This window comes from Rhinolophus sinicus, chromosome 6 (assembly GCF_057876585.1).
Source record: "Rhinolophus sinicus isolate RSI-liver-muscle chromosome 6, RSI-T2T, whole genome shotgun sequence".
NCBI lineage: Eukaryota > Metazoa > Chordata > Mammalia > Chiroptera > Rhinolophidae > Rhinolophus > Rhinolophus sinicus.
In genome coordinates this window covers 9,417,473-9,443,839 of record NC_142506.1, presented here as the reverse complement: position 1 = coordinate 9,443,839, position 26,367 = coordinate 9,417,473, and the positions used below count along the sequence as shown (strand labels likewise).

Below are 26,367 nucleotides of genomic sequence, written 5' to 3'. Positions count from 1 at the left end.
ATTCCTGATAATGACAATGACCACAATAGTAGGGGACGACACAACAGCAGCCGCAGAGCGTGGGGTTTTTACTTTTCTTCTGGGGCCGTGAAGCCTGGTGGCTTCTCCTGTCTTCTGCAAGGCCGCAGAAGCCCTGTGCTGTTTGTGTTTCTCCTTGGCCAGGAATGTTATTTTGAAATTTAAATGATAAAGCAAACAAGCGCTGTTTTCATGGACGCTTTAGAAAACTTGCATGAAACCTCTCCGCGGTGGTTTTGGGAGCCAAAATAGGCCAAGTTTCCCTGTCAATGTGGGGAGAGAAGGACATTCAGCCCCTGCACAGAGAGTGAATGACCGCATTCATCTCGATTAAGCTCCGTGAATTAGCGAAAGTATGATGCATGTGCTACCCAACTCGCCCTTTTCTGTATGTACTTGTGGCCAATTGGTCTCTGCTCGAAATGGAAAGCTGACAAGATGGGGCTATATTCCTGTTAAAAATAATTACACGCCAGATGCCGTTCCAAGTTCTGCGCCTCAACCAGTTAAAGATTTTTGGATCTTTTGCCCAGAATGCCTGTTCAGAAGGTAAGCTCGTTAGCATCGCAGCCAAGTATAATAATAGCGATTCAGGTCAGGGACTACAAAGGACTCTGTGATGAGCAAAAAAATAATGACTGCCTATTGCATATAATGAAACCTTTTAAGTATATGCAGGAGGTGGGGTGGTCCCAGCAAAAAAAAACACACAAACAAACAAACAAACAAACAAACAAACAAACAAAAAAAACAACTGCAGAATTAAGCCCCTTTCCACCTTTAAGTTTGTTCTTAGAAGCTATTGGTAGCCAATTCCTCTCCTGCCTGGTATCCAGAGCTTCCCAGAAACCCTTTGTGAGAGAAGAGTTTCCAGAAGCCTTTCAAGCGAGCAAGACTTTCAGATGTTGCTTCTCAGGCCTTTTTTTTTTAATTTTTTTTTTTTAAGTTTTGCATCTATTCTATATAGACGGTGACTGCCCAGCCCAGTGTAAAGAGCCTGAGTCCAACTAGGTTTGGAGTCCAGTTAGGTTTGGATCTCAGCTCTGTCACTTACTAGCTGTGTGAATTGGAGCAAGGGTTATCTGTTTCCCGTCTGGGCAGTGAGAAGAAGAATTCTACCTTTGCAGGATTGGGGCATGGATTGGGGAGACTATTCATAAATGTTGTCTTAGTCTCCCAGGGCTGCTGTCACAAACTGGGTGGCTTATAATAATACATGTGTGTTCTCTCACAGTTTTGGAGGATGGAAGTCCAAAATCAAGATGTCGGCAGGGCCACGTTCTCTCCAGAGGCTCAGGGAAGAACGTTTCCTTGCCTCTTCTGGTTTTTGGCAGTTGCTGGGTGGTCTTGGCTTGTAGTGTGTCATTTTAATGTCCGCCTTCATCTTCACTCGGCCTTCATCCTGTGTGTCTCTGCGTCCTCGGCTCTTATAAGGACACCAGCCCATGGATTCAGGGTCCACCCTGATCCACTATGACCTCATCCTAAGAAATTACTCTTCAAAGACCCTATTTCCAAAATCGGTTCCATTCTGAGATTCTGGGGACACATGGATTTTAGGGGGACATTATTCAATGTAGTAGGGATGCCTAGCATATTATTGTAGGTGACATCCTAGCAGACGACAGCATTTCGTATTTTTATGATTGTCATGTATCAGAGGTGTGGATAGATATTTCTCAAATAGGGTGTGACTGAGCCTGGTTATCTGAGGAGCAGAAGGAGGGCCAGGTGGCAGAAGCTGAGTGGAGAGCAGGCAGGATGGGATCAAGTAGCTGACTGAGGGGATGGTGACAGGGGCGGTGGCGTGGGGCTGGGGAGACCATGCTGCGTCATTACCGGCGAGCATGACGATGGTCCGGTTGGGGTGGTGGCCAAGGAAGTGGAAAGAAGGGTGCATTCCAGATTCCATGATTCCTTCTGTGTCCTCTTGGCCACTTTGGGCCCTGGTCTCTGCTTTGCCGTGTCACCCTGGATGATGACCGTTACTTAGGTTGAGAGAAATGAGGAGGAAACGGCGTGCTGTAGAGTCTGTGAGGCAAGTCTGAGCCCAAGGCCTGTGAAGTGAGTTGTTTTCTAGGCCTCTGTGCACAAGTCCTGGCTTTGTCATCTGCTAGTTGCATGTAATTCCCTGGGCCCCACTGAGCCCAAGGGAATAAATGGACTGTTTCTACAAGGGTTGCTGAAGGATCCGTCAGATTCCACAGGTCCATTTTGGTCAATAACAGACATCCCATGATCCTTTCTGCCTCAGGACAATCCTGCCTCAGGATGGCCTACATTCTTCTGAAGCTGGAACGTGGCTGCAGTGACAGTGGCTCCAGGGGAGTCAGAGCCCCTCCTCCTTCCTGCCCGCTGCTCCTGCCCTGCTGACAAATAATGCCAGTTCCCTTCTGTTCGTCTGGCCTTGTCCCTGTCCCCTCCCACCTTCTCTAGCCTGGCTTGAGAAGGGGACATCAGCCCCGTGGACAAGTTCTTTTCTACAAACCACCTCGTGGATCTCAGTGTCTTGGCCGCAGGGGTTTGGATCCATCTGGCTCCAGACGGATGTGAAGACAGTCCAGGGGACACACCTTGGTGTTAGTTAAGCTTACAAGTCACCGAATCTGTTGCTTCTCAAACTTGAGTGAATATCAGAGGCTTGTTAAAACCCAGATGCCGGGCGCCCAGAGGTTTAATGCGAGGCAGGAGGCCTGCATCTCTAACAGGCTCATGGGGGACACCACAGTTAAGGACTTAGGTCTCATTTTGAGTGCTATAGTCTAGTCCATTCCTCCTCCAAAGTGCCCTGCTCTCTGCCTCCAGTGCCACCCCCCAGTCTAGGCGACCATCGTCTTTCACTGCCCATAATGTGTAGCGTCTGCCTTACTGGTTCCTGTTCTTCCATTGCAGCCCCTTTACAACCCCATTCTACATACAGTAACTGGCAGAGCACTGGAACATCGCCTACTTAAACCCTCCCCAGGCTTCCCGTTGCAACTTCTCTCTCTTATGAGCTGCCTGACCCTGCCTGAATCCCAGCCTCACCTGCTTGCCCTCCCACTCAGCCCCCTGGTCTTCGGTTAGTTCCCTGATGCCCTGTTCTGCATACCACAGGACCTTTGCACTTGCTGCTCCCTCCTCCTGGACCACTCTTCTCCCAGATTCTTGAGAGTCTGGTTCTTCCTCATCCTAACTGCAATCACTTCTTCAGACCATCCCATCTAATAGGCCCCTTCCCCAACACCCACGCTTCTGAATCACTGGATGCTGTTGATTTCCACTGTGGTACCAATCACGGTCTGTAAAAAAATTAATGATTAATTTTGTTTCTTGGTTTTGGTATGGCTCCTCCAGTAGAGGGTAGAAGCTATGAGCTGGTCCTTTTTGTTCTCTGTGTTGTCTGAGACTTAGTGGGGGTTAATAAATATTCTTGAATGAATGAAAATTAATGAATACTAGAATGCAGACTGTAGGGGGTCAAGTCAAAACGAACCACATAGTTTGAACTTTGGAGTGACTGCAGTTGACATTTTATTTAAGCATAGATGTTTTTGAATACTAGAAATTAAGGAGAAGTCTGAAAATTTTAACTAAGCTTCATGAGCCAGTGCTCTCAGAAAACGGACTTTTGAAAAATTCCCTTGATTTATTGTTTTTAGGAGGCTGTGGGTAAGTTTAGTATATATTATTTCTGTATAATTTCCTGGATTATCCATGTCAAAGAGTTAGTTTTATTAAAGACAAAAGAGAACTAATATCGATTGGCCCCTCCTGTGTGCAGGCAAAGTGGTTGTTCCTTTTACTTCCTTTTTTTTTTTTTTTTTACAGTAGCCATTTTCAGTGTTAGTTGCAGGGGTCTCAGCCCACCATTCCATGTGGGAATTGAACCAGCAATCTTGTTAAGAGCTCACGTTCTAACCAACTGAGCCATCCGGCCGCCCAGCAGGAGCTCAGCGGCAGCTCAGCTTAAGCGGTCTTCAGTCTAGTTGAGTACTGCGCAGCTCACTGGCCTATGTGGGGATCAAACTGGCAATCCTGTTGCTCAGAGCTTGTGCTCTAACCAACTGAGCCATCTGGCCACCCCTCCTTTCACTTCTGGTCGTCCATTACATAATGATCCTGTGAGGCACGGGGCTGAGTAGTCCCATGTCACAGAAGAGGGAGGCCAGTGTAGGGACCTGCTCATTGTCAGGATTCAAACTCGACCCCAACACTTACAACCGTGGGGCGGCCAGATAGGATGGGTCCATGTCCTGCTTCCTTGACTTAAACGTTGTTTGGGACGGGGTCCTGGATATGAGATGTATTTCGAAAGGGGGGACTGTTGATGAATTTATAAAACATATATTTATGCATATACACATATTTAATTATCTCCAGCATCACAATCTGAGTGGAGACTGAGGTGGTGCTTTCCAAAGCAGTTGTCTTAGGAGGCTGTAGACAGATGCCAACACTGTGGCCTGTGCTCAGAAAGTGTCAAGAACGTGTAGTTTGAAGGTTTGTCATTTGGAGGACTATGAAAGAATTAAAGCAAGTGACTCAGCTCAGACCATATGGGGTCAGAGGGTAAAGGGGATCAACTATATGGTGACAGAGGAAACTAAACTTGGGGGGTGAACACACAATGCAATATACAGATGATGTATCATAGACTTGTACACTTGAAGCTTATATAATCTTATTAACCAATGTCACCCCAATACATTTAGTAGGATTTAGTAAAAAAATGTGGGGTCCAAAAGAAGGTCTGACTCGGAGTACTAGCTTCTGTTTATTCAGTGTTTACTACCTGCCAGGCACTATGCGAAGCTTTCCATCAATTACCTCATTTCAACCTCATAACAGCCTTATGTTCTAAGGACTCTTATCACCCGATTTTACAGACGAAGAGACTGAGGCACAGAGAGGTTGGCCCAAGGTCAGTCACCCAGGTAATATTAATAAAAGGCAGGGCTGGGGTTTGTGCCCAGGTAATAAGGCTCCACGAACTGGAAGCTTAAATACTTCATTCCCACCGTGTGTACCAAGGATGGGCTTGCTTTTCTTTCAGGTCCCATGAACAGGCTCTGAAGATCAACCGCAAAGTAGGGTTTGGTCATTTATTCAAGGAACATTCTTGAGTGTCTTTTAACAGTTTATCAGACACTGTGCTAGGTGAGGTGGTTAGAAGAGAAATAAGAAGGGATCCCTGTCACAGGCTGCCTCCCTTCCTGTGGGGATGCCTCCTTCCCCCTTGGAGCAAGCCAGGCCACGTGACATGCTCTGGCCAATGAAATGTGAGCAGAGGCACGCCCCTTCCTGGTGGAAGCTTGTAGTGCGGTTCTGCATGTGTGCGTGATTTTCCCTCAGCTGGTGACAGGTGGAGGGTTCCAGGTGGTGGCTGCTCAGTCAGGATGAGGGCCACTGTGCTGAGCAGAGTCCCCAGTGGGCCTACAGTGGATGGACGTGTAGCACGAGTGAGAATTAAACCTGCAGAAAGGTGCTCCACGAATGTTTGTATAGTGGGACCATAATTGGGACAAATGTACCTCCCAGTAGAGAAAAGTCATCTTTTCCTTAAAAAGCACGTTTCTCAAACTTACGAACTATGTGCCCCAAAGGGTATGGAAACAGGTCCTTAGGAGTAACTAAATATATTCAAAATGTTTTTCTCACTTGGAACTTGATTCCTGCTCCACCCCACATATGCATGCTATTAAAAATAATGCATCGGAAACTCACCCCAGCATTTACTCTTCAGAGACATAATAATAGCTTCCATTTTTTTTCTTCTGTGCATTTTTGCTTTGTGCCTAGCCTTTCACATGCAGAGTATGGAATCTTTATGGTAGCCCCGAAAAACTACTGATGAGTCTCCCCATTATACAGATGAGGCAGCTGAGGCCTCAGAGATGTCAAGTACTTTGTCCAAGGTCATGCGGCTGGTGAGTGGCTAAGCGGGATGTGAAGCCATCCTTCCTGACTTCAGTCGTCCTTGGTGTCCATCCCGTCATCTCTGGTCATCATTAGAAGCCAGCACAGGGCACAGAGTAACCTAAGCTCCCAATTCCAGTCAATGGCCACCCATATTTGTTTGCAAACATCTGCAGTCAGCTGGCTAGTGCAGGTTGCAGATGGCCTGAGACAGACGCCAGGAGGGTTTTGACAGGCAGGCAGGCTGAATGTTTGCAGACAGATAGTTAATCTACAGTGACATTCAGGCTCCAGATTAGGACACGGACCCTCAAGGCAGGGTTGGCCTGAACAGGCTAGAATTGGAAGGTGTTTTTTCGAATGGGGTTGGTGTGTTGTGTTTTCCATCACATGGTCCCCGCATGTGGAGGAGAACGTGGCATGCAGTGGGCGCTCAGTAAATGCTTATTGCACCTTTGATGGCCGTAGCTAATGAGCTCTGTCTTATAAATGTCTGTTAACAAATTCACTCAACAAGTATTGAGCCCTGCTCTAGGCACTTGGCACACAGGAGCAAGTGAAAGAAAGTTCTCGTTCTGATGGAGCTTAAATCTAGAGGGGGAGTATGTGAGGGAGTAATTTGTACTCTGGGGAAAAATAAAGTAGAGAGAGGGCTTACGCAGGGCAGGGGATCAGTGAAGTTGGGGAACGAACCAGGCAGTGGCTGGGGAAATGGAGCACAGGAAACACCCAGGTCAGTCCTGAGACTGTTGGATGAATCAGGGTCCCAGTGGCTCAGCTGAGGAGGGGATAATGAAGGGGCCATGGACAGAGGAGTGGGAGGGTTAAGGAACCAACACAGGGCACCATGCAGGCCCAGCCCTGGGAAGGGGTTGGAGGAGGGGCCACTTGGCAGGGCTGTGATGTGGAGGGGCCCAGCCCCTGTGGCATGGAGAGAATCCCCAGATTTCTACCTGAACGCTTCCTCCTTCTGCACTCTCACCTGCTGGAGCCTCCCATTGGCTGAGCTCAGTGGGCAGCCAGTGCATCGGGGGCCTCTGATGGGGCCCATAGGTGTCTGTCTACTTGCTGGGTACAGAGCACAGTGGAGAAGGGCAGAGCCTGGATTGGAGTTGGAGGGGGGAGGCAACAGGGGAATAACCCGGAGAGTGAGGAGGTTTATGTGGCAGGAGAGGAGTGAACAGGTGCGGGAGGGGTAGGCGGTGATGTCCAAGACGTGAAGGGTTCACACCACGTCAGGCCTTTGGGCTTTATCTGGAGGGAAGTGGGAAGCTAGTGGAGGGTTGGAGCAGCTGTATTTAAATGTTGATATTGCCCTCAGGATAACAGCTCTCTCTGTGGTGGGTATGGACAGACACCTCTTAGGATGAGTGCTGGGATCTCAGAGCCACCCCCCAGGAGAGGATTCAGGTCCTTCCCCTGCAACCACCCCTGGATGAGGCAGTTGCCTAGTCTACGTGCCATGTGCCTGCCAGCTCTAAATGGCAGGAAAGAGAAAGGAGCAGTACTTCTCAAAAGAGGATATTCTGGAACTCTTGATAATCAGATCCCATTGTAAAGTCACGCTTTGAGTTACAGCACTGAAATCTTTGTTCCAGTGGAAAACTTTTACAAACTGTCCCTGGTGAGCCCTGAATCCTGTTTGCATCTCAGAAAGTCTTAAAAATAGTGTGGGATGCTTGCAGACAGGCTCCAAAGGGGCAAAGGTCGTGTGCTCCCTGCCCTGCCCATATGTTGGTGGGACAGCCCTGGCCTCTGCGACTCTGGCTGCTCTAATAGCTGTGTCTGGCAGAGCAGGGCACACAAAGGCTTTCTCTGGTTGGGTTCCCTGAAGACGGTGGCAGTGGACTGGTCCCGCCCAGCCAGGACATGAAATGTTGCCTGGTATGTCTTCTCAGGCCGAGTCCCTCCTGGTGAGCTGGTTCTCACAGGATGCCCAGGGGCAGGAGGGTACACTCACGGTTTCATCTCGGGTGGGATAGCAACTGAGGAAGGATGGCTGGGGCTCAGACTATTTCTGGTTCTGTCCGGTTCTACCATTGTGACCAAGTAGACTGGAAATGCTTTTCAGGCAGGAATGCTCTTTTTCACTTTGGTATCCCCCAAGGCTTGCTCTGAGAATGGATGGTTTGGCGCAAAATGCTTAATAGCTCAGTCAACACCCTTATAAAATGGGGACGATATACATCAAAGAGCTATTGGGAGTGAAGCGAGGTGCCTGGCTCATAGTATGTGCTCAGTAAATTCCCTTTCAACTCAGAACTAGATCTTAGCCACCTCTCGTTGGCCAGGAGGAAGGGGAGGCAGATACTATTGGCCCCATTTGATAGGAGGAGAATCGAAGGCAAGAGGCTAAATACCGCGCCTGACGTGGGGTGGTTGTGGAATCGGGTCTTCACCCCAGACTCTGCTCCACAGCAATAATTTCACACTCGATCGTCACCTGACAGGGAAATGCATGCTGTGTTTTGGTTTGCAAAAGGCCCATGAGTGCATTTTTGTGTTATTTTAAAATTATTTGTTATTACAGCTGTGTTACTTATTCTTCATATGATTCTTTATTTCTTTTTTATTTTGTGTGTTTCAAGTTGTTTGTCCCTTTAAATGTTTGTGGGAGTGGCTTATGTTTACATCCTTGGAATTTTAGGCCTTTCCTATAACCTTTTATCCGTTATGGGTTTTTAAGACAACAGCTGAAGAACTGTTTTGCCCTTTGATGGGACTGTCTGCTGAGTTTGTTAACGCCCCACTCCTGCAGCATTGCGGGGCTCTTCACGGACAGGCAGTGTCTCTGAGGCACGGGCGCTGCTCCTAGACCCAGCCCACCGAAGGTCATCTGTCCCCCCTTCCAGAAAGGTCCCAGCTGGGCCTGCAGAAACCAGTGTGCATGAGCCCTCCCCCTTGCTTCAGAAAAGACCTGGTTCATCCCTCAGCTGATTGGTCCATCTTAGGACACCGGCGTTTTGACCCATCCAGCTCGGTCATCAGCAAGTCATGGAACCCTCGGTCCTTCACTGAGTACCAGATGGAGTTGGACAAGGTGGCCTCCAGGGGTCTGCCCAATTTCAGCAAGTATCATAGGGTGAGAGGGCCAGAAGATTCCTCTCTCTGGAATCTTCTGTCTTCTGCCCCAGCAAGGCCCCAGCTTGCTGGTTTGCAGATGAGACAGGTGGGAGGGACCCTGCCCACTTCTCAGGGTTGCTGTGAGGACGAAAACAGGTGACATGGTTGGAAGCATTTGTAACGGGCCAGGTGTTTATAAATCAAACAATTCGTGAGTGATGCTTGCTTTTGTGTATGATTTTTGGAATCCCTCATCTTCTGGTTAGACTAGAGGTGCTCACGCGGAACTCGACACAGGTTCCTTGAGAGAAGCACTTTCTTTCCAGAGCACTGCCTCTCGGGCCATGTCTTCTGAAGCTGCTAAATCTGGGCAGGGGGTTCTTGATATTCTGCACGGTCCTTTGGGGGGCCTCCTGGCCTCTGAATTATTGATGCATGTCTATGTTATTAAAAGGCTCTATTTGCATTAGTTGGCTGAATTTGGTGCCCCTGTGAATGGGTAAGCTGCACCGGGAAGGCAGTCCTGATTGCAGCCTCATGAGGGGTCTGAAATAATACGTGTGAAGCAATGGGGGAGAGCAGAGGCACTGTTATCTGAGACTGTGCTCGTTGGTGCACCCGCTGCACATATAGCTTGTTTTGCTTTCTCCCTTGCCCACCCAGCCTTCCGAACGCCGCTCTCCTTCTCCCATACTTCTGTAAGCCACATGGCCCTCCTGTTACCTGTAATCTTCTCTGATTCTTAAAGATACAACTTAGTTCCCACCTCCCCCAGGAAGTCCTCCCTGGCTTCCAGACATAGGACAGGCAGTCAGAGCCCTTTTCATCCACTTGCATCAGAATATCTGGCACATCCACTAGACTGAACTTCTTGGGGATGAACCTGTGTTTTATATGCTTCTCCCTGCCTAGAACCCAGCAGGCACCCCTGTTGGAGTGGGGTGTTGGATGCAGTAGTAGGAAACGGTTTCTTGAAGGAAGTGGAATTGACAAGAGTGTGGTGGAGGGCATGTGTTGTGAGGGAGGATGGCACTGGGGAGCTGAAACAAAGGCTTCATCGTGGGTGCTGAGCTGGATCCTTTCCTTGGAGCTGATGGTCAGAGTGAGGGCTTCCGGGGACTGAGCTTGGAGAAGACGTGTCAGTTGGACTTACTGATGCGTGAATAGCCTGAGTGAAGAGCGTGGTCTTGAGTCTTAGGGGAAAAGAGGGACCCTCAGGGCTTTGGAGCAGGCGTGCCGCAAGATAACATGTCTTCGGTGGGCTGGCTGGCATGTAGGGGAGAGGGTCAAGGCAGGGAGGAAGAGGAAGAGGAGGTCTTCAAGCATTTGAGAGCCTAGGCCAGGTGCATGCCTGCAGGGAGAGGCATGCAGGGACAAAGCTATTGCTTGAGTCTAGACGTTTAAGAGTGCCTGCCCTTGGACTTGATCATACGTATCACTGACTCAACGTTGCCATCCGCCATCTGCCGGAGGAGGTTATACAAGTGACATGACCCGGAGCACTGCGGAAGCGGCAGGAGCATAAATCACATCAGGTACACAGATGACCTGCCCAGGTTATCTCTGGTCTTGGGGAGAATTCTGAGTAGACCTGAGATATTTGCAGAACAGGATGTTCCATTTCCCCATCCGCAGCCTCCAGGCCTGGCATGGGTTTGTGAGTGTGCGAGAGTTTCCCAAAGTGGACATCTCTTTTGCACCTGGGGTTTTCTTTCCAGAACAAAACTTGAGGAAAATTCCCGCTCCTCATTTGCCAGGCTTCTTCACCTTCCCATCCAACCTGAGCTTCTGAAAAGCCCTCCTTTTCCTGGGGGCCCACGCACGGCTGGCTTGGCCCCTTTAGAATAGTTTTAGATTTTTGCAGAGAAATTGCCAGAGATACCCATGAGTATCACCCACTTGGGAGCCTGTGTCAAGCACACACCCCGGGCCCTACTCAGGGCTGGAAAGTGTGCTTTGTCAGGGCTCTTCAGGTGATTGAAGCTTTACGGACTATTGAACTAAATGGCCATAAAGCAAAAGAAAACAAAACAAAACCCAAAACAAACAAACAAACAAACAAACAAAAAAATTGGTCTCAAAATGTCTGTAGAATGTAAAGAAAGAAAATGAGATTGGAAAGTTCCTCTCCACTTGTACTTAAGACCCAACTCTGTGGCTTGGTGTTTAAGGCCTTGGTTGGCATCCGTGATGCCTCTGGTCTTACCGTTGCTCTCAACAGACCCCATAGTCTTCTGTTTCCTCAGGTCTCCTTGGAACCTTGGCCTCTGTGGGGCTCCTTCCCAGGGAAGTCCTTTCCTCTCCGCCCATCTCTCCAAGTCACAGATAATATACTTGGAGGCCTTGCCCGAGTCCCACCGTCTCGACGTGAGACCTTCCCTTGTGACTCTAGCCACAGCTGAGTGTTTCCCTTCTAGAACAGTCCTAGATCTTACCTGCACATTCTTCCCGCATGCTCCCTCAGGGCGCTGGCTCCCTTTCCATGACGTGAGCCCACAGCTAAGAGGGCAGCCCATATGTGTCCATCGAGTAGCTCTTCGGGATATGAAGACAGTTCACAGAAAAGGAAGCTCGAAGGGCACTTAAACATAACATCATCTACCCAATCATGAAAGGGGAAAAGAAAACCAGAAACGTCACTTTTCCTTATTAAGATCGTACAATGGACAAGTTGGTGGTGTACTCTATTGTTGACAGAGCTGTGGCGAAACAGAATGTCTCGTGTATGTTTTGGAGGGAATGCAAGTTGGTACAGTGCCCTTTGAGGGGGCACATTGGCCTTCTGTATGCAAACTACAGATCGACATGCCCTTTGACCCAGCAGTCTCACATGGCGGTATTGTCCCTACCTACAGATATTTATGTGACATGAGCACTGCACATTATTAGTCACGGGAGCATTTGTACAGTAGTACAAGATTTGCAGCACCTCACATGTCTGTGAGTGGAAGACTAGTTCAGGAAATGACGGCCCCTCCTTGTACAGGGTAGCAGATGTGGAGAAGAATAAGGAATTGGTGTGTGTGCGACGCGGGCAGGTCTCTGGATATACTGAGGAAAAACGAGGTGCAGTCATGACAGTAGCGTGCCGTCTTTTGTGTAAAAAGTGTATGTGTGTAGACGGGATATAAGAATTTGTATTTGTCCAAATTCTATAAGGACACCAGAAACCAATACAGGTGGTAACCTGTGTTTTGGGGGGAGACTGGGCAGAGGAGGAAAGGGGCAGGCAGATGAGTTTTGACTGTTCTTGGGGTATCATTTGGATGTGGAACCGTATTGAACGTATCATGCATTTAAGTTTTAAGAAATCATGACCATCTCATGATTAGACTGGGGTTATGGGTTTTGGGGAGAAGAATCAAAGAGGTAAAGTACCATTTTTATTCGCATCAAGGGTGTGTACAGTCAACACGGCTCCTTCAAATCTCAATTGAGGGACATTTACAACAGACGAGCTCACTACTCCTCAAAACTTGCGTGGTCACCAGAAACGGTAAGTCTGGGAAACGGCCACCGCCAAGCAGAGACTAAGGAGATCTGGCAACTAAGCGTAATGTGGGATTCTGGAACAGAAAGAGGACATTACGAGAAGGCTAAGACAACCTGAATCAAGTGCAGACTTTAGCTCATAATAACGTATCGGTAAGGGTTTGTTATTTGTAAGAAACGTACCAAACTAATGTCAAATGATAATAGTAGGAAACGTTGGGTGCAGAGTACATGGGAACACTGGCAGAATCTTTTCTGTAAAACCTAACACTGTCCGAAAAAATTGAAGTTGATTTAAAAGTCAGTGGAAGCGACATTCATGGCCTCATTTGAATCTCTCAATAGCCTGTGAGTTATTTCTGTCTTACAGATGAGAGGACTGATGTTCAGACAGGTTACAAATGGGTCCAGGTACCCACAGCTGGTACGTGGTGGTGGGAACCCAAATGTGGCACAGCCTGGCAGAGGAGGTGGCACCAGGAGAGCAAGGAAAGGACTCCTGGGATGTTGCTGGGACACAAGAATGCGAGTGAAGCCCTAGCCCAGTGTATGGACATGGGTCATTTTGCCAGGAGTGGGGTTGGAGACCCATCTGGGGGTCAGATCCCAGGGGTCCCGTGGGAAATGCTGAGTCCTCAGGAAGGGGGTAGCAATGGGTCTCATTTCCTGGGCCAACCTTGATTGGTTGGGAGGCTGCTGACAGCTGCCCTGGCTCAGCGGGAGGTGTGGGGTCACTTAAGAGGTCAAACACAAGGGAAGGGGGAGTTGGCCAGCAGGTGACAGTTACCTGCTGGGACCTGGGGACCCTTGCGGAGGTTTTAGCCTGGAGTTTTTAGGCCAAGGCTACAGCCACGCTGTGTTCTGTTCTTTTTCTTAGACCTCAGAAGATTTTGACCTTTTCAGCGTCTTTGTAATAAGGTCAGAGCAGTTTACGGAGTAAACCATGGATGGAAAGGCTCCAGGGATCCTCCTAGGCTTGGATCCTCTGAGCGGGTTTAGGATAAGGTGGAACTTGCAGCCTGGCCAGCTCTCAGAACAGGGTGTTCCCAGGAGGTAGAAAGACTGGTTTGCAATCAGATAAAGGTAGATTCCTCCAGAAACTTCCAGGGCTCAGCCTTCCCTAAGAAGAAGCTCTGAGGCTCCAGGCTGCACAGGCCAGGAGACGTAAAGGGGGACGGAGGAGGAAACAGGGACACTTACAAACAAGAGAGGAGACAGATTCTCTGTGTGCCTGTGTATGTGCCTGTGCGTGGGTGCACACACGTGTGCAAGGGGGCGTGAGGGCACACACGTGTGCAGGGGCTTGCATGGCTGTATGCAGGCTGTCAGGGAAGTCAGGCCAAGGGGTGCCTCCCTGGAAGAGGACCTGATGGCCAGACATCCGGTTTACAAAACAGGTGATCGGGGAGTGGCACTTGGGCATTGCAAAGGAAAAATTTTGTAAAAGATTTTTACTGTCGGATACACCATTTGAAGCTTGACTTGAAGCTTGACTTCAGGCCACATGTGCCTGTTGGGGGCAGGTGTTTGGGTGACGATGCCTCTGCTCCCGGTTCAGGGTCCCTAAGAAAGATAACTAGGGACGGAGACAACGGGCGTTGGTATCGCTGACCGAGCGCTGTGATTTGTCTCGTCACACACAGCCCTGGTGTGGACCAGGGCAGAGCTGGCTTTGTAGGTGTTACGAAGAGTCGGTTTGCCTGACCCTTGTGGAGCTCCTGGCAGCTGTCAGAGCACACGATTAATGTCTACACGTGGATTGAGCAATGGAAGATTGACAACCTGAATTCTATCCTTTGGTCTCTTGTGTCGACTCACTGGTGTGTCACAGGCCCTTTTTCTTGAATTAAAAAAATAATAATAATAAAATGGCGGTTACAGAAAATTTTATAGTAAAACAAGAAGACAGGAGGAATCCAAAACAATTGCCAACACGAGGAGAGACATCTCACCTAAATTTTAACTATTAAAACCTTTATTGGGGTCACAGGTGAATAGTGTTGTGAGTAATCCACGGACTGATTTGTCGTGGTTGCCTGCTCTGTAAGTGTTGGTCTCGTTGACACTCTTGCGGGGGGGAAGGGAGGGGCACCATTCTGTGGTGGTTTTCCCCTTTCTTTGGGTGCGCTGTGGTTGGTTGTGTGGGAAGCGGGAGGGCCACAGTGCTGGATAATGCAGAGTTCCTAATCCGAACTCAGTCCACAGCTGTGTGACCTAGTGACTTAACCCCTGGGGACCCCCTCACGGTCCTTTGTCTGCTGGACATAGTAGTGTGTACCTGGCAGGCCTCTGGTCAGAATTAGGTGAGATAATGTGTGAGAACGCCTAGCTCAGGCCCTGACATGGGATTGGCAGTCAGGCCGTGGTGGTCTCGTCCGGAGCAGAGCTATTCTCTGGAGATGACCTCTTCTGCCTCCCGTGAAAGGACAGTCCTGGGATGAAGGTGTATTGGTCAGCGGCAGGAGGCATTTCCTCTCAGCCTTTTGGTCGGGTGATTTTGGACCAGGGTCAGGAGCTGCAGAGAGGAGACTCCATTCATTCTGAATCAGGTTACTTACTAGGTGTTCTGGCACACGGTTTCTGCGTGCAAGAGTGAGGTCAGGACAGGCCGTCTTCGTGGGTTCTTTGTCCCCTGAGCATTTGTGGACTGGCTTCATTGGTGGGTCCCATCAAGTGACTCAGACTCGGATGTCCCAGGTTGTGACTGAGTCTGTATTGTCGCCGTCCTACATGGGAAGTTAGCGAAACCCTTCACCCAGGGCACGTCTCCATCCACCAATGCCACCGCTGGAGCTTAGCCAGAGCTGCAGAAGGACGGCCTGGAGCCTCATTGCCTGCTGACTGACCATTTGGGACTTGGGGTCGCCCGTACCCAGGCTCAGAGGCACTGGGGAAGCAGCCTTGATTTCTGGTTTTAGAATTCTTGGGCCTGAGTCATGGTGATAATTGCTGTGTGAATGGTGTTTACTTCCAAACTGAAGCCTCAGTGACTGCATCTGCAAAAGAGCATTTCTGCAGCTTCTGTGCAGAGCTGGGAGGCATCGTGGAACCACATCGCACTAACTGCATCCCCTTGCAAGGTGCTGTGCCCAGCAGCCTGTGGGAGAGACACTCAGGAGTGAATAAGCATGGGGCCCTTCGATGAATCATCTAAATTCTCAGCATATCATTCCCCTGCTTGGGAGCTTTGGGACAAGTAGTCAGTGATGTTCAGTGGTTAGTGAATGGACCCTCGTGATAGCCTGCCTGGTTTTGAATTCAGCTGTGTGACTTTCAGTGTGATATTAACCTCTCTGGGCCTCAGCATTCTCATTTGGGAAACAGGGAATCATAACAGTTTCTGTCTCAAAGGGTTGGGGTTTTAAATGAGGAAACATGTAAAGTGGACATGCGGTACCTGGCCCCCAGCAAAGTTGCTGTGAGGATTAAAGGACGTAAGGTGAGTCTGAGGGGGCTCCTTGTTTGTGGCAGAGACTTTCTGGGGGTGCAATGTGGTCCTGAATGCTGGGGGAGGGGTTGTGACTGAGGTCTCTAAAAATGAATGAGAGAAAGAGGGGGAGAAGAGAGACTTCAAGACAGACAGGCAGAGAGAGGAAACAGAGGGGAAGGGAGAGGAGAGAGGGATCCAGGGTAGGAGGGTGGGGACGAGATGCAAATTGAGTCTCTGGACTCCGTATACAATAATTTACACTGCAGGTTTCCACTGTCCCCCAGGGGTGTGTGCCTGCCCTGCCCTTTTCTGTCCTGTGAGCCGTCATTTCTCTTCTGGCTTCTCTCTGTCCAGTCCAAGAAAGCAGTGTACGCGCATCCTGGTCATTTCCTGCCCCGTGGGCTGCCCACCCTGCTAGGATCCCCGTCGTTCTGGGCAGGCATGACCTCAGCCCCGGGCCGGGAAGCAGTACTCCCTGCCTGTTTACCCTGGCCCGGCGACAGGTCTATCACGTGGTGCCCCCGGGATGCCAGCCCAGTGAGTCCTCAGCAGGCTGGGGGGAGGCATTCCTCTGGGCTGACTCTCACCCTGCCCGCCTGGCACGGGACCCCCTGTTTTTTGGAGGCAACTCAGGGGCGCTCGCCTGCCCGCCTCTGCACTGAGGCGCTGAGTCATTGCCCCAAGTGCATTCATCCTCTGAGTCACTGCGAGGCCCTGTCAACAGTGAGTTCTTTGTGGGACCCTCCTGGGCCCAAATTGGCATTTGGCCCTCTCTGCTGCTGGCCACCCCCGAGATCTCTTGTACTGTGATCGTTTGACAGACCTGTCCTAATTCTGCCTTGTAGGATCTGCTGTGTCCCTTTGAGATTCAGAGTCCCAAGCGTTTCACTCAAGTCAGCAGCTGAGTTACAGGAAAGAAGCCTGGGCAGATTAAGCAAGCTTGGGCTTGAACAACCAGGCAGGATCCCAGGGGAAGAAGGCTGGGTCTCATGTCCTCCCAGGGCCATAGGAGAAGCACACGCACCTCCTGTGTCTTGTGTGTTTTGTGAGCATCTTGAAATGACCTTGAAAGCCCACCCCTGTTTGCTGTGAGGGAGCAGGTGCAAAAATAACATCTCTGTCCTGGGAGCCGGCACTGACTGTCCTTACACCCATTTCATGGTGGAAGAAACTAAGGGTTTAGTAGAAGACACTTGCTCAGTCACCGAGCTGGAAAGTGGCACGTCTGGAATTTGACCCCAGACCTCAGTTCGCTATATTAGACTCTTCAAGTCAGGTTTATTTGTTTGTTTCATTCTATCTCGCTTCCTTCCTTTTCTTTGTTTCTCCTCCCTTTACCACTTGGCTGCTGGAGTCTTCCCTAAGGAAGGCAGCTGTCAGCAGGGCAGGAAGCAGACCTACAGGAAACAAAAGTGTCATTAAGAGTCCTGCTGTCACTGTGGATTGAGCCTGCGTGCTGGGCCCTGAGGGCAAACTGGGGCGGTGGACCTCAGAGCCAGGGATGGGGAAGCAGCTGGAGGCCTTGACAGTGAGAACCCCTAAAGTTTTATGTCTGGGAGGCGGAGGGGGGTGCATGGGGATGGGTGGGGTGTGAGGAAATCGGGCAGTTGACCCCTTGGGATGGTCTCCCTCCTGTTCCCGGGATCCCACCCTCCCCCACCCTTCCCATGGAGGCCCCGTATAAAGGCTGTTATATTCTTGCTCATCCTGTTGTTTTTCTTTCTTAAAAGAGAGATGTGAAATATCTCTTTGCCTACCTTTCTGTCCAAAGTGGAGAAGGAAAGCAAGGGTTATATGTTTCGAGGAAGATGGGAGTGTAGCCACCTTTCTTGGAGGTAAAGAATTTCTTATGCCTGCCCTTGACTCTAGATAGAGACCATGGATTTGGAAGCCTATGATGGAGAATGTGCGTAGGGCTTAGCTGGCGTGCGGAGTGACTCAGGAACATGGCCCGGAGTCTGCAGAAGACTTTTACAGGCACTTTCTATGTGCCAGGCCTGTGCTAAAATGCTTATATTAACGTATTTAATATGCAACAAAAACCTAATGGAGAGGGGCACTGTGATAGTGCCCATTTCCCAGATGAAGAAACTAAGGCTTCGGGAGACACAGTCACTTGTCCAAGGCCATGCAGATAGTAAGCGGCAAGGCCAGCATGTCGGCCCAGAGTGTGGGGACAAAGGACTTGTGCTTCTAATTGCGAAATTTTTATAGCCCTCCAGCAGTCCACCTGAGGCTAAGAAGTGTTGGGTACTGCCACGTATTTAGTTTCATTCAAACCTTCCATCTTTGTGTTATCCCATTTGGTAGATGCATTGACTGAGACTGTAGAATTCTGTTTAGTCTAAGATGATAATCAGAGAGGGCCTGCCCTGTGTCTCCATTGTATCAGGTAATGGATGCTGAGACGCACACGACCTGTTGTACACTCTTAATGACATTGTCTGTGAGAGGAGGTCGTCATTTCCCCTAGGGACTGTCAGGGAGTTAGGGACACTCCACGGGTGGAGGCCTACTTTTTCTGACTTGAAAGTTTGTTGCTTGTTTTCCCTTCCTGTATTCATTCCCTTCTCCACCCTGTGTATTGCTTGACACACAGCAGGCGTTCCATAAATAGTTGTCGAATGTGTGAATGAATGAATATTAAATCATGTGATCTTTCTCTGATTAAAAACTTTGGTGAGCTGGAAACAGCTTCAAATAAATCTTCCAAACAGATTGGTTGGTAGGGTGGGCTCTGAGGAAGCTAAGCACTGGGTTGAGAAAAGGAAACGCGGGTTTTAGTTGAAGCAACTAAGGTAATGGAGTGTAATGTTCGGGATCTTCTGAGGGCTGCCAGCCTAGAAGGGCCTGGGGTTCTGAGTTCAGTTATTATCTGGAGTGTGAAACACCCCAGAAGACTCAAGCTTAGCACCAACGAGATGGCTGCTGAGGTTACAGCAGGCAAGGGAGGGAGAGGGAGAGAGACTGAAGTGGACGCTTGTTGAATAGAGGCATATGGAATATTCCAAAAAGGCCAGATGCCGAGGGAGGGGTTTCTGGTTTTGACTGAACTTTCAGGGCACTTTTCTGTACAAGAATGACTGAGATGCCGGTTTCTAGAACTGTGTGGCTGGCCCATGAGAGCGTCCTGAGTGAAATCGAACGCAGAGCAGTGGTGCTCTTGTCTCTTCCTTTTTCTCTAGGTACCACACCTGAAGGTTCCTTGCTCATGGCCCTTTTCAATGAGGCAAACAACCCGAGTATTTTTCTTCCTCTCCATGTGATTCTGCCTGTTGACAGTGAGTGGTCTCCTGGGGGACAGTTGCCGTGGACGGCGTGGCTGTGCAACTCCTTAACTGTAGTCTCACATCGTCAGAACCCAAAGACGAAGTGTGGGTTCTTATCTTATTAGGAAGTGGAGGACAGAATGAGAGCCAGCAGTTCCTGGATGGCCGTCGTGCCAGGCGTGAGGGTACAGGCTCTTCACTGAGGACCCGTATGTAGGTTCAGTAGCTTGCTTCTGGCCACACAGCGGCAGACGCAGAATGGGAGCTCTGTCTTGGGAGCTTGCTTCCTCTTTACTACCCTGGACTACTTCTCACTAAGTGGCCAACACAGTGCCGGCCATAGTACATAAGGAGCTGTGAGGTTGGGGCAGACATGCCCACTGCTAGCCTGGGGACTGTTCACGCAGCTCTGACGCCCCATCCGATCCTGTTCAGCACCTCTGTGCTTTCTCTCTAGACTGAGGAGACATGAGGTAGTGCTGGCCTTGGAGGCGTCAGTGCAAAGTCAGATCTGGGCGGTAGAGTCACCTGGGGTTGATCTGAGGCCTGCGAGTTATGTAACCTGCCCTGGCCTCAGTTTCCTTATCTATGAAATGGATGCAGTACCATCTAGGCCAAAGGTTCTTGAATGAGGCTCTCGTGCGCAAAGTGCTTGGTACAGGGCAGGTCCTCAGCCATCATCTGTTTCTTTGTTCCTACAAGTAGAGAGGCTGAGTCACAAGTCCTGAGGGGAGATGGCTTTCTCTTCCCTCCTTAAATGTGTCATCTCCCTCCTCCTGAAGCTTGTATTATCTGGGTGTGGTGAGCCCCAAAAATAATGCCGCTCTACAAGCTGATTGGTGACATAATCCTTTCGTGCAGGGCCCCGTGACGGGCCCACAGCTGCCAGCAGTGAGGAGAAGTGGTGGTGCCTCAGGGACTGCGGGGAGCGGTGTGTGCGAATCTGGGCAGGGCGACTTACTGGAAATGCCAGGCGGCTCTGTGAAGGCACCTGGTTGCCAGGCGAGGAGAGGACGAGCAGGTTCTGGCAGTGGAAGTAGGTGCTGCAGGAAGAAGGCCTCTTCCTGGCAGAATTGGTTCCCAGGTGTGGGCGCTGGGGTGCGGTGTGGGGCTGGGGATGGCTGCTCCCCAAAGGCACCTCCAGAGGTCTGGGAATCCCAGACTGGAGCAATGGAGGAAAGGATTTCTGGGAACTTAGGGCTGGGGAGAGCCATGGGGAGACTCCGGGCTGGTGGGTTGCCCCCTGGCAGGTCGTCTTTGTAGATAAGATGTGCTCGCCCCTGAGACTCAGTCTCCTGTTGATCACTTTGCCTTGTGGCTGTTTCTGTCCCTCCTGCTGTGTGACCTCCTCTAGGCAGAGACCCTCCCTGCAGAGGACCCTTCTCATTGACACATGTTCAAAATGGCTGTCGGTGCCCCACAGTCAAGATGTGAACTTGGGGGATGTCCCCGGCCTTTCTTCTCCTGTCTGCTGCTGTTGTATTGTTTGGGAAACTCTTACCTCAACTCTTCCTCATGAGTTCACTGCACTGTCTCCTTTCTCCTGTGCTTCTGTCTGTTCCTCCATCTGTGCTTCTCTTCTATGCTTCCGTCCATCCTGCCATATTTTTTTCTCCCAACTATCCCCTGTGTTTCACTCCAGTGCAGCCAGCCTCCCGTCCAACCATCCTCCCATTCAACCACTTTTCCACCCAGCAACTCTTCTGTGTGATCATCCATCCTTCCACCCAGCCTCCTTCCATCTTGGAGGACGAATTGATTCTTGAGACCCCTGGGGCCCAGAGGGAGGAGCTCAAGGTGAATATGGAGACCCCAAGACCCTGAATTAGTAGAACTGTAGGAGATCAATGGACTCAGGCCAGAGGCCCCACTTCGAAAACTTGTTAAATCTTTGTTGCCTTTCCATCCCTGGGCCCAGCACACAGCGCATGCTTGGTAGCTGTTAGTTTGCTTCCTTTACTGCCGTTTCCAGAAGTGAGTTCCTTCGCCCCCACGTTTGGGCCACAATTCTAGTCATGGGCCGGTTAGGAAGCCGCTGCTGTGAGAAACACGTGCTCCTGTGGTGTGAGGAGGGTCGTACCCTGGCAGAATAGTTCTGAGTTGGCCCCTTCAGTTCTACCATCACTCAGGCCCCAATCACAGAATTGAGTGGAACTTAACAGGCAGACAAACTGTTCTGTTTTTCTTTTTTCTTTTTCTTTCTTTTTTTTTTTTTTTACCCTGAGCATGCTTAATTTGTAGAAATGTTGGAAAAATACAGGCAGAAAATAAAATAAAATAAAAGCAGAAAAAATAAAAGCAAAACAAAGCAGGAGAGACAGGTCACCTACAACCTTGACCCTCGGCAATAGCTACTCTTCACCTCTTGCTTCCGGCTGCCATATGGTTTCATGTCTTGACTTTGTTTACTTCACACTATATGACCATTTCTTGGTGTCACTCAGGGTTTTTAATACTGGTTTCGAGTGGCTGTCCCAGCTGTCATCGTGCACCTGCAGAGGAAAGGTACCCCGTAGCTAGTTTCTCCTTTCCAGGGGAGGTGAGCCCTGTCTATGTGGGCTTGGGAGAGAGGTGAGGAAGGTGGTTCAAGGAGCCTCACTGAGGCCTGCATGCTTTGTGCTTGCCGGAGTGTTTCATTATCTAAGTCAGCCCTGCTGGCCGTCACGGTTCCTCCTGCCTTTGCCGTTTGTAACACACAAACCTCTTCATGCACCCCTGGTGGTTTTCTTGGCAGGGCCCCCCAGAAAGATAGGAGGCGCTTCATAGAGCCTCGATGCATTCTGTCAGATGTCTTTGGAGGGATGTTTCCCCAGTGCCCACTCGGCAGGCAGTGCTAGGAGAGCGTTGCTGAGAAGGGCTCCTACAATTTGAGCATCGTAACTACTGCAACAGACCCTACAGCTGGAATGGAGCTAATGTGAGAAGCTCCCGCCCCAAGACAAAAGGATGTTCTCCTTGCTTTTCTCTGATGTCTGGTGTGATTGACCAGCTTTTCATGTGTGTTGCCTGTTTGTATTTTGTCACCCGGTCCATTCCCTTTGGGGTGTTAGCAGATTTTTTTCCCCACTGATTAGTAAGATCTGTGTTGATTAACCTGTGAATTTTGCAGGTGGGAGGGAATGGGGAGCCACATGGGGCTCTTTGTTAGGCATGCTCTTCCAGGCCTGGGCACCTCCATTTCTATGGGGGACTTGGCAAATCTGCATTCTGACTGTGGTAGCAAAATCCTGCTTTGCAAGTAAATGCTGGACTTGGCTCATTCATCTTGGCAGTTGTTGTCCATTTTAAATGTCCCCACTTAAGTGGTATTTGCCTAGGAGCTTATTTTTCTCCTCCTTTCTTTTTTTCATAAGCAAATAGCAAGTCCTGCATTCAGGTGTCAGGATAAATGGCAGTTCATCAAAGACCTTTACCTGGAACCCCCAGATTAACTAAGAGGTGGGGTTGGGGTTGGGTCCTTTACAGCATCAGCAGCAATTTCTAATTTAGTGGGTGTTCATGTGAACATTTGTTTAATGCCTGCTTTTCTGAGGGAATCACATCTTCTTGAGGGCAGGGACCATGTCTCTTCCTATGTGTTACCCGAGCCCCTAGTGCAGTGTTTCAAATGAATGACCAGAGTGGTAAAGTGACTTGCCCAAGGCCATGCAGCTTGGGACACGGCCGATCCAGGACTTGGCCAGGTGTAGGATCCCACCTTTGCCCCGCATCCCACAAGACCCTGTGTACCTGTGGTCAGGGTTTTGCTTTGGTGTCTGGGTGAGCGGAGCAAAGGTTGTCTGGCGTGGCAGGGCCTTGCTCCCGTGCCCCACTGGCATCCGTCATTCCGGGCTATTTTGGCTCCGCGAGGACAGAGAGAGATCTAGGGGAAAGGTTGGCAATGGCTTCCAGGTGAGTGCCCAGTGACAGCCGGCTGCGTCCTCTGCTTGGCTACACTCTGCACCCGGCGTAGCTTCCCCAGGCTTGCCCTGAAAGGGGAAAGAAGCTTCCTTCGTCACAAGCCGAGGCATGAAACCCACTGAGAACTCTGGTTCCACCACTCCAGGGCCCATCGTGCTGGCAGGAGAAGCCGCAGGTGGGGTGTGGGTTTGCGCTGGGGGTGGGGAGGAAGAGAAAGTCTACACGGGGGTCAGCTGGTTAGATAACTTCCCTGTAGGGTTGGAATGCTTGGTTCCTGGGTAAGCAGGGATGGGGGAGGCCTCGTGGTGGAGGGGAGAAAGCCAGCCAGCTCCAAAAGGGGCACTGCCAATCCTCTGCCGTGTGAGTGTGGCCATGCTGCTGATTGCTCAGAGACCCAGCCTTCTGTCAGTAAAGTGAACTCATTAGGCCCCCTGCCAGGGTTTGTGGGCAAATTCAGTGAGTGTGGGACGCTTCCTGGCACTTAGCAAGTGCTCAGTGCATATTGGTTTCCTTTCGTGCTCCCCACTATCCATTGTCATAGTTGACCCATATTGAATTTGACAGAACATTTCTAACGTTAGGAAATTCTCCAGGGAGTCAATAAGAAGTCAAGCTGGAGGTCTTCCCACCCACCAGAGGCCGCCCCTGTGCTGGACGGGACCCCGGCAGGAGGTGAAACACACACGTCCAGAACTGGTCCGAGGCCTTGGGTTCCTATGGGGTCGTGGAGAGCGTGCTGAGGTGGGGACCCATGTGCCAGCCCCAGGCCCACCGCTTGGAGCTGTGTGGCCCAGGGAGGCTCTGGCCACTGTTTACTCATCTGTGAGGTGGGCACGAAGGAGGGTCACTGCACCACAAGCTGGGGGCAGATCCCTGGAACGCAGAGGAGGTTGGAACCATCCAGGAGCTGCTGAGATCAGGGCCACCCAGGCGTTTTCAGGGGGCAGAGGTGGTAGGTGCTAATCTGGGGGCCTGCTTTTCTGGGGGTTTTGTGGGTATTGAGTGAGCAGCCTGGGGTTTGGCGTAAATATGGATGTGGCCTGCAGAAAAACAGTGTCCCCAAAAGTGTTCCCATCCTCATCGGTGGAACTCCATGGTATATGGCCAAAGTTGTATTAAGGTTGTAGGTGGATTGAAAGCTGAGCTTGGAACACGGAGATTGTCCTGGGTTTTCTGAGGGCTCCAGTCTTATCACAAGGGCCTGAAAAGTGGAAGAAGGAGGCAGAAGAGGAGGTCAGAGCAGTGCAACGTGAGAAGAGACGTTGCCGACTTTGAAGATGGAGGAAGGGGCCACGAGCCAAAGTTTGGGCGCAGCCTCAAGAGATTGGATAGGCGAGGAATTGGGGATCCCCTCAGACCTTCCAGAAAAGCATGGAGCTCTGCTGACCCTCAGTGAGGGTCTTTGGGACTCTTTCTCTCCAGAACGGTAATATAGTAAACTGATGTGCGTTGAAGGCACTGAGCCTGCGGTAATTTGTTCCTAGAGTCCTAGGAAGCAGGTGGTGATGGATAACGCATTTGATGGCCACACTGTGTGGCATGCACCGTGGGGCGTGGGAGCTGGAGACCGTCACAGTGAAGTGTCCTCTTGGGTGTGGTACGGGTAGGCAACCCCGTACAGGTGACTGGGGCCGCCGGGGCCTACCTCGTGACCTGGCAGGGGTGACTTGAGTAACCAGATGTGCTGAGATCATGTGATAAAAGCTCCCGTGTACATGCCAAATGCTCAGCACCTCTCCCTCTGACAGCCCAGCCTTTGGCTCTGGCAGCCTGGGAAGGCAGGTGTCAGGGTGCCTCGGGTGGTGGAACCCCTCCCATTCCCGCCCTGCTCTTTTCAGTTTTAATTGCTGGTCTGTTGGAGTTCGGTATGTCTTTAAGCATCTCGGGAGCACTCTGCAAGTACACCTTAGCCATTAGTGAGGAGCGTGTCCGGCATGCTGGCCGTGCTCCAGCCCCTTCTCGATCTTTCCTGGACACATATCGCACCTCCCGCTGACAGGGTCCTCCTGAGGTGTCTGTGCAGGGCATGTGGCCACCACCCCTACCCCTACCCCGTCCTCTTTCCTGCCCTGACCCACAGGAAAGGGATATCAGGCAGCAGTGGGGGCTGGATGCAGGTGACCCTGGCCCCGTCTGTTCCCTTTGGAATACACGCACTGGGTCTCCCTGGCTTTCCCTCACTGTCCCTTCCCACTCCCACCTCATTCAGCACCTGCTGGGAGCCTAGAGGTGAGCAGGGGAATGAAGGAGGCCCCTGCCTAAAGGAGGACGCCAGGTCAGGCTGGGCAAGCCTGGGGTGGTGGGGACAGGGAGAGCGGAGCCCACCATTCCCTGGGGTTGGGGGGAGGGGGCGTGAAGAGGTGTCAGAAGCTGCTGCTGAGACCTTAGCTCTCGTGGGAGCTGAGTTAGTTGCTAGTGAACACAGGCATTCATGGGGCAGACTGGTATTGTTGTATTCTGCACACTCGCCTAGATTCATATGCCATTGTGGAGCCCTGAGGTCCATCTTTTAGAGGCCTGGGGCCATGTTAGGAGAGGGCCCGTTGTATCTGTGAGGGGTTTGTCACTAACACTGTACGCATGTGTGTATATGTGTGTGTGTGTGTGTGTAAGGCTTGGATTCACTGTGTCGAATGACATTAAAGCCTCATTAAACCCCAGCCAGGACAGCGCCCCTGTTGTCATCAGCTTGGCCTGGCAGGTACCTGAACGAGTGTGGGCTGCTCGCCCGAAGGGCCAGGCTCCACCCAGTGGATTGCCCAGCGCCTGGCTCAGCTGCCCTTAGCTGCCCTCCTCAGTGCTGCTCCAGGGCTGCCTGTGGCCTTTGCCGGCTTAGCCACCCAGCATGCCAGGAATGGCTGGGGATGCTGCCTGGGCTTGTTTGTGGCCTCAGCCAAGGTCACGTTGTCAGGGAGGATAAAGGGGAGGGGCTCATTTGCTGGAGGAGGAGGAGGAGGGGGCCCTAGACTCTGCAGCCTGGCAGCTTCTCAATGTGTAAACCCAACCCATCAGCTCCTCCTTGGGGAACACCCCCACTCACTCCTCCCCAGTTAGAGGGGTGGAAGGGGAGGAATTTTGTGGGGGGGCATTATCTCTGATCTTGCCATTCCCATTCCTCTGCAGTACCCTGGGCTTGGCCAGCACACAGCCACCTGGCTGGAAGAACAAGGAGCAGCGCTCCTAATGCCAGGCTTTCAGGTGCTCCTGGAGGGTGCCCTGTGGGGAGGGCAATGCCCTCTGGCCTGGCCTGGGCTCTAGGAGAAAAACGAACTTTGCGGCCAGCCCGTGAGGCTGTGC

General features: G+C 50.9%; 1 long non-coding RNA gene across 22 annotated transcripts in view; it reads left to right on the top strand.

Moving 5' to 3' along the window:
• Window positions 1–26,367, top strand: part of LOC109443383 (uncharacterized) — a 243,067-nt gene that overhangs the window by 21,396 nt on the left and 195,304 nt on the right. The window contains exon 1 of one of the 22 annotated variants that reach the window (XR_016021486.1): window positions 20,041–20,206. The exons of 19 other annotated variants lie outside the window; for them this stretch is intronic. This is a non-coding gene — a long non-coding RNA (uncharacterized LOC109443383). 2 more of the 22 variants (XR_016021485.1, XR_016021480.1) reach the window with 2 other exon arrangements.